Below are 6,160 nucleotides of genomic sequence, written 5' to 3'. Positions count from 1 at the left end.
GGGGAAACACAAGGACCAGACAGTGCTTTAGGAATCGAACGTTCTCACAGCCCTTGAAATCCCGTCCCTAATGCATCCCAGTGCTTTTTCCCAGCAGTGTTCACTCTTGGCAACAGACAAGGTCAGCACTGCCTGCTCAAGGAGCCTGCAGCAGCTCTGGCCCCGAGAGAGGAGCTTTTTATATTCCCATCTCCTATCCATTTACTATTCCTGCTCCACACGTGACTCTGGCTTTGCTCACAGTCCCATACGTGGACAGCTGTCAGAGCCATTTCAGAAATCCGAACAACGCTGTCATCTTCTGAAATGACTCAAGGAGAACTGAGAAACGCGGTGGTGTCTCAAACAAGCGCAGTGCTTGCCCTGCTCGGACCAGGCAGCTCCCTGGAGCTGTGAGCAGGGTGCCCGGGTCAGGCTGTGCCCAGACGAGGATGCCCATGTGCGATGGGCGAGGGCAGGCAGGGAAGCATCGCTCCAGCAGAGATCACAGAGGGCGGCGGGGGAGTGTGGGAAGGAAGCACAGAGTGGAAGCGGCGGTGCCTGGGGAGGAGAAGCTTGTGACAACATTTATCTGGCCAGGCAGCGAGCTGCTGCTGCTTGGGATGTCGGCAAAGAACTCATGTCATGGGAAGCTTCAGATATCTCCTGTTTGGAGAGGACATCCTCGTGCCAGGCCTGGGCTACTGAGCAGTCTAAGCTGTCCCCAGTGATAAGAGCAGGGTGGGGGCCAGCTGGGACAGATCAGGGGTTCCCAGGCAGCAGCCTTCCACCTGCCCTGCCCTGAGGCTGTGCAAGAACCATAGTAAAATGCAATGCATGCCTGCTCCCATGAGGAAATTAGGGATGTGGAGTGTATTGTCTTAAGCATTAATGTTAATGCAATCTTAGTAATGATTCAGTCAACAGTAATTTGTTACAGAGGACTAATTCACAGAGCTCAGAAATAACTGTGGTTAGGCTGCAAACTTAGCATATCAAAAGTGGTAGACACAGACTCAGTAAGTGGTAGATGATGTGCTTAGGTTTATCTGGTTTGCAGAGGCATGCTCTGCATATTAAAATTTCATGTGTCTGACATGAGAACACCACGGGGTTTTCTCTTATACTGTGAACCTGCATAAATTAGCAGTAATAGAAATCCCTTGTGTTCTAGCCAGCTCTGCCACAGCACCACAAGCTCTTGCTGCAATCACCATAGGCCAGAGCTTTTGCTGGGTGTTCCCCAGCTTGCAAAACCCACTTGTGATCCAACATCAGGGATGCTTTAACCCAAGCATGGAGATTATGAAAACTACATGAAAACAGTGGCCAGTGAATGGCTTGGACTGTTGTGGAGCAAATTCACTGTAGGGGAAGGACCAGTCCTAATTCTTGCAAATGACTCTTCTTGAAGAGGTCAGTGCATGTGTCCAGAGCAGGGCAACAGAGCTGGGCAAGGAGCTGGAGCACAGTTCTGATGAGGAGCAGCTGAGGGAGCAGGAGGGGCTCTGGAGTATGGGAGGCTCAGTGGGGACCTTCTTGCTCTCTACAAGTCCCTGAAAAGAGGAGGTAGTGAGGTGGGGTTTGGTCTCTTCTCCCAAGGAACAAGCAATAGGATGAGAGGAAATGGCCTCAATTTGTACCAGGGGAGGTTTAGGTTGGATATTAGAGAAAATTTGTTTGTGACACTGGCAGTGGTGGAGTCACCATCCCCAGAGGGATTTAACACACATGAAGATATGGCACTTGGTGACATGGCTTAGTGGTGGGGGCTTTGGTAGTGCTGGGGGATTTTTCCACCAAAACAATTCTATGATTTTACCACAGCCTTATAAAACATACTTTCAGCTGTTAGGTGAAGAGCAGCATGTGGGAAATGAGCTCAGATTTAAATACTTTAAATTGAAGTCAGATTCCAAGGAGCCAGCAGAGCAAAGGAAGAGTACTTCATTACAGGGGGAGATAAAACAAATCTTTGAATGGCTGAGACACCACCTCTAGTGCAGGCACTTGGTTCTTGTGGAAGCAGAAAGCTGCTCCAATGGCTGCTGGATGCCACAGCTGCCCCCAGCTGTGGAGGAGCCCAGCTCCTGCTCGTGCAGTCACATTACCCTCACCCAGTGTGCCACTGTGCCACTGCTGGCATCAGAGCTCCTGCTCTGCTCCAGAGTGGGGTGGTGCTGCCCACAGCAGCTCTGCTCTTTCTGCCAGGGCAAAGCCCCTTTGAAGGGGCCCTCTGCTGTGGTGGGACAGCTGTGCCACCCTCCCAGTAGCCATCTGGAGAGCTGGTAATTAAGAAAGCACATGATAATTTAGAGTTCTGTGGATTGCCTAGCACTTGGATGACGTGGAAATTTGCTTATCAACAGGGCAAAGCAAGGCCCATTTTGTATGTGAGCTGCAGTGTGTCCTCTGAGGGGCTCTGTGGCACATGCTGGAGCTCCTGTGCCACCCTGCTGGAGTGTGGCACAGCCCTGCTCTGGCCAAAGCCCTGCTGCCCACCTGCTGCCCACCCTGGAGCTGGTGATCCCATCCATCAGGGTCACATCCCACTGGACCAAGGGCACTTGGGAAAAAGTCATCTTTGGCAGCCTTTGAAAAGGCTCTTGACTCATCTCAGCCTTTCTGCTCTCCCAGCAATACAGTGCAGGTACCCCTTGCAGCAGTGCCAAGAGTTGCCTGATGCTCACTTGAAGCCAGCCTGTGGGACTTGGAGCTCTCAGGAGCATTATGGTCATCACTTCCCAGCTCCTGGTAGTGGTGAATGAACTCCTCTCCTCCTAAGCAGAGCCCAGCAGACAAGCATTTGGTGTGAATGATTTTTCATCTTATTTGTGGTAGGAATCCTGTAAAAGAGATGGAGTAAGGATGCCTGTCTTCAGCATGTGTGTGAGGATTTGGGACAAACCCTCCCAGAGCCCACCTGTTCCAATACAGTCAGCTTTCCCAAGGCTATCCACCACTCAGGAAGGACTTCAGTAATTTTGCCTGGTGCAATGTCACTCCTGGTGGGGAAGGGACATTGCTTTGGCTCTGGTGGGGACCAGCAGCACACGCTTCCTGTCCTGCTTCCCTGGCCCCCAGCCTTCGGGTCAGAGCTCAGTGATGTGGTCAGGGCTGCAGGAGAGCAAGGAACCGCCAGGGGTCTTGCCAGAGAAGAGAGGAGATGCTCAAGCCCATCACTCCGCTGTGAAACCACCTCTCCTGGAGAGATCATTGCCAGACGTTTCCCGAAGTGCTGCCCTCTGGGTGGATTTGGATGTTCTCGCTCGGGAACCTCCTCACCATGCCGGGACTCCTCACAGAGCGGGCTCTTGTCCCATCCTGCTCGAAGCCGCTGGATATTTCAGTTTTCATCACTAGATGGAGCAGGAGACAGCACAGCGCAGGGATGGAGCTCTGCCTTGTCCTATGGCCCTGCAGCCAGGCAGCTCCTCTGCCCCTCATCCCCTCCCCACGTCCTTTAGAGCCCCCTGCAGCCCATCTGCCCCTCATCTGCCCCCACACACCCTTTATAGCCCCCTGCAGCCCATCTGCCCCCACACACCCTTTAGAGCCCCCTGCAGCCCATCTGCCCCCACACACCCTTTAGAGCCCCCTGCAGCCCATCTGCCCCCACACACCCTTTAGAGCCCCCTGCAGCCCATCTGCCCCCACACACCCTTTAGAGCCCCCTGCAGCCCATCTGCCCCCACACACCCTTTAGAGCCCCCTGCAGCCCATCTGCCCCCACACACCCTTTAGAGCCCCCTGCAGCCCATCTGCCCCTCATCCCCTCCCCACGTCCTTTAGAGCCCCCTGCAGCCCATCTGCCCCTCATCCCTTCCCCATACCCTTTAGAGCCCCCTGCAGCCCATCTGCCCCTCATCCCCTCCCTATACCCTTTATAGCCCCCTGCAGCCCAGGCCCACCCATTTACCACCATCTCCCCTACAGATCCCATACATTCCCCAGCACATCATGCATCCAATGCCCTCCTTTACATCCCCTGCCCTCCCCCAGATGTTGGGAAAACCCCTGGGACATGCTGCAAGGGGAGCTGGGCCTCTCCATTCCAAGGACAGGTTGGACACCTCTTGGGAGGGTCATGGTGGCTGGTGCTGCCTGGGGACAGGGGCAAGGTGTGAGTGGCCTCCTGAGAGCCCCTCCAGCTGGATTTTCCAGTGGTGGTCATGTCCCACTGGTGAGCCCAAGCCCTCCCAACCCATGGTCCCACAGTGCCAGCAGCTTGCATCTCCTCAGAGTCCATTAGTTTGGGGAGGACACACTCATCACTGGCCTCCTGCAACCCTTCAGGTTTGGGAGTGAAGGACTAAGGTGCTTCTTCAGAAAATAGTTATTCTCATTAATGAAGGCAAAAGCCTGAACCAGGCTTGAGCAGAACCTTTGCAGAGTGAAGTGTGGCCCTGTGCCCTGAAATCAGTACTGGCCCAGCCCAGGCCCTCCCCACTGGGCTCCCTGCACAAGCAACTTCTTTAGGACTACCTAAAAATTCAGAATATTTAAATGTCCTGGGGGAGAAGCTGCTCCTGGCTGGAAGAGCTCTGAGAGTGTTTGCTGGGGAGAAACAGACACAAACAACTTGCAGATAAGTTGCTCTAGAATCAGGAGGAGTTTTCTGGGTTTTATTATATGTGTAGGGAAAATACTTTCCTCCCTAAAATAATGAAAATAGCTTCCTTCATACATGAGAAAAGGAAGAGAGGGAACTTTTCCAAAGAGCCTCTTCCCCTCAATCCCCCTCCTATGGCACAGAACATTTATCCTCAGATAAATGGACAAGCTGAGATTTTTTCAGTCCCTGGGGCAGACCAGTAGTAACAAAAGCAAAGTTAAACAACTCCAAACAAAAGCTGCAGCAGAACAGGGGCGTGGTGGTGGAAATAATGCCTGGCTAAGTAAGAAACTTTAATGATACATGGAAAAAGTTAAACAATTAAAACTTGCATCAGTCTGGCCCTGGTCCCACCTCATTTAGTTAATAAATGCTGTGCTGTGGAGCTTGTGCCTCTTTTTTTTCCTGAAGAAGAGAGGAGGCTCCCAGTGTTGGGCTGGTCAGAGTAGCTGTGTGGGCAGCAGAGGGTCTGGGGGGCCCCAGAGCTGCCCAGGCTCTCTGTACCCCTCAGTCTCACAATGGGGATCACCCCAAGGGGCTGAAGCCCCCCAGAATCAATGCCCAGGGCAGAGGGGCTGGGGATGGTGATGGCTAAACCACAGAAACACATCCAACACATGTGTGTATTCAAGGGTGAATAGAAAAACCACTAACTGGAGAGTCATAACCATATTAATTATTTGGATATGTGTATAAATTAGACAAAGAGTTACACAGACCCACACTGGAAACTTTTTCTTTCCCCTATGGAAACCTTTTCTGCCACATGCAGAGCCTCAGAGGCTTTGTATTTTAAACGTTTTAGGCACATACAGACAACAATTTCCATATATGAACACTTGCCAAATCAGACCTTTTAGGTTAAATATGGAGGCACTTACCTCACACCCCTTCTGACTTTCCCATACACCAGTGGTTTGAATCCCAATCAACTGTTAAAACCAGACCCACAGAGACTGAGCTACAAAAGCAAACATCCCTCTGACACAGCTGCTAACCCCAGCCTGCCCTCCCCTCCCAATCCCCCACACTCCCACCACCCAGTGGCTTCTGTACTCCAAGGGGCAGCAGTAACCTCTCCTTGGGAAGAAGGCCCAGCTCACCCCAGCACTGCAGAACTGTGGATCCCAGTCTGGTGACAGCCTGGGACATCAGGTGGGAGAAGGTTCCCTTGTGTCACTGTAGCTGATTAAACATCACCAAAATCACTGATTCTTCAGCCTTGTGCAGGAGCAGAGGCAGCAAAGCTCTGCACCATCACAGGGTGATCTGGGTCTCACTGGTGGAGAGGAGCAGGCACCAGTGGGGGATCACACAGAGACACAGTGGCCTTTCCCACCTCCACACCTGATAGGATGAAGGCTCCTAGGAAGGTCTCAAGTTAAAAAAACCCCACACCAACTCCCCCAAAACACAGACCAAACCTCAAACAAGCTCTCAATGAAATGTGGAAAGCAATTCACATTTGCAATTGGCACAGAGATGCAATTTGTACCTCCAAGATGCTTTTTGAAGTTTGGATGCCAGGGGACCCCCACACATACAGACCAGGCAAAGGCCAAGTGA

This window comes from Agelaius phoeniceus, chromosome 15 (genome assembly GCF_051311805.1).
Source record: "Agelaius phoeniceus isolate bAgePho1 chromosome 15, bAgePho1.hap1, whole genome shotgun sequence".
NCBI lineage: Eukaryota > Metazoa > Chordata > Aves > Passeriformes > Icteridae > Agelaius > Agelaius phoeniceus.
Note: the sequence above shows the minus strand (reverse complement) of the source record.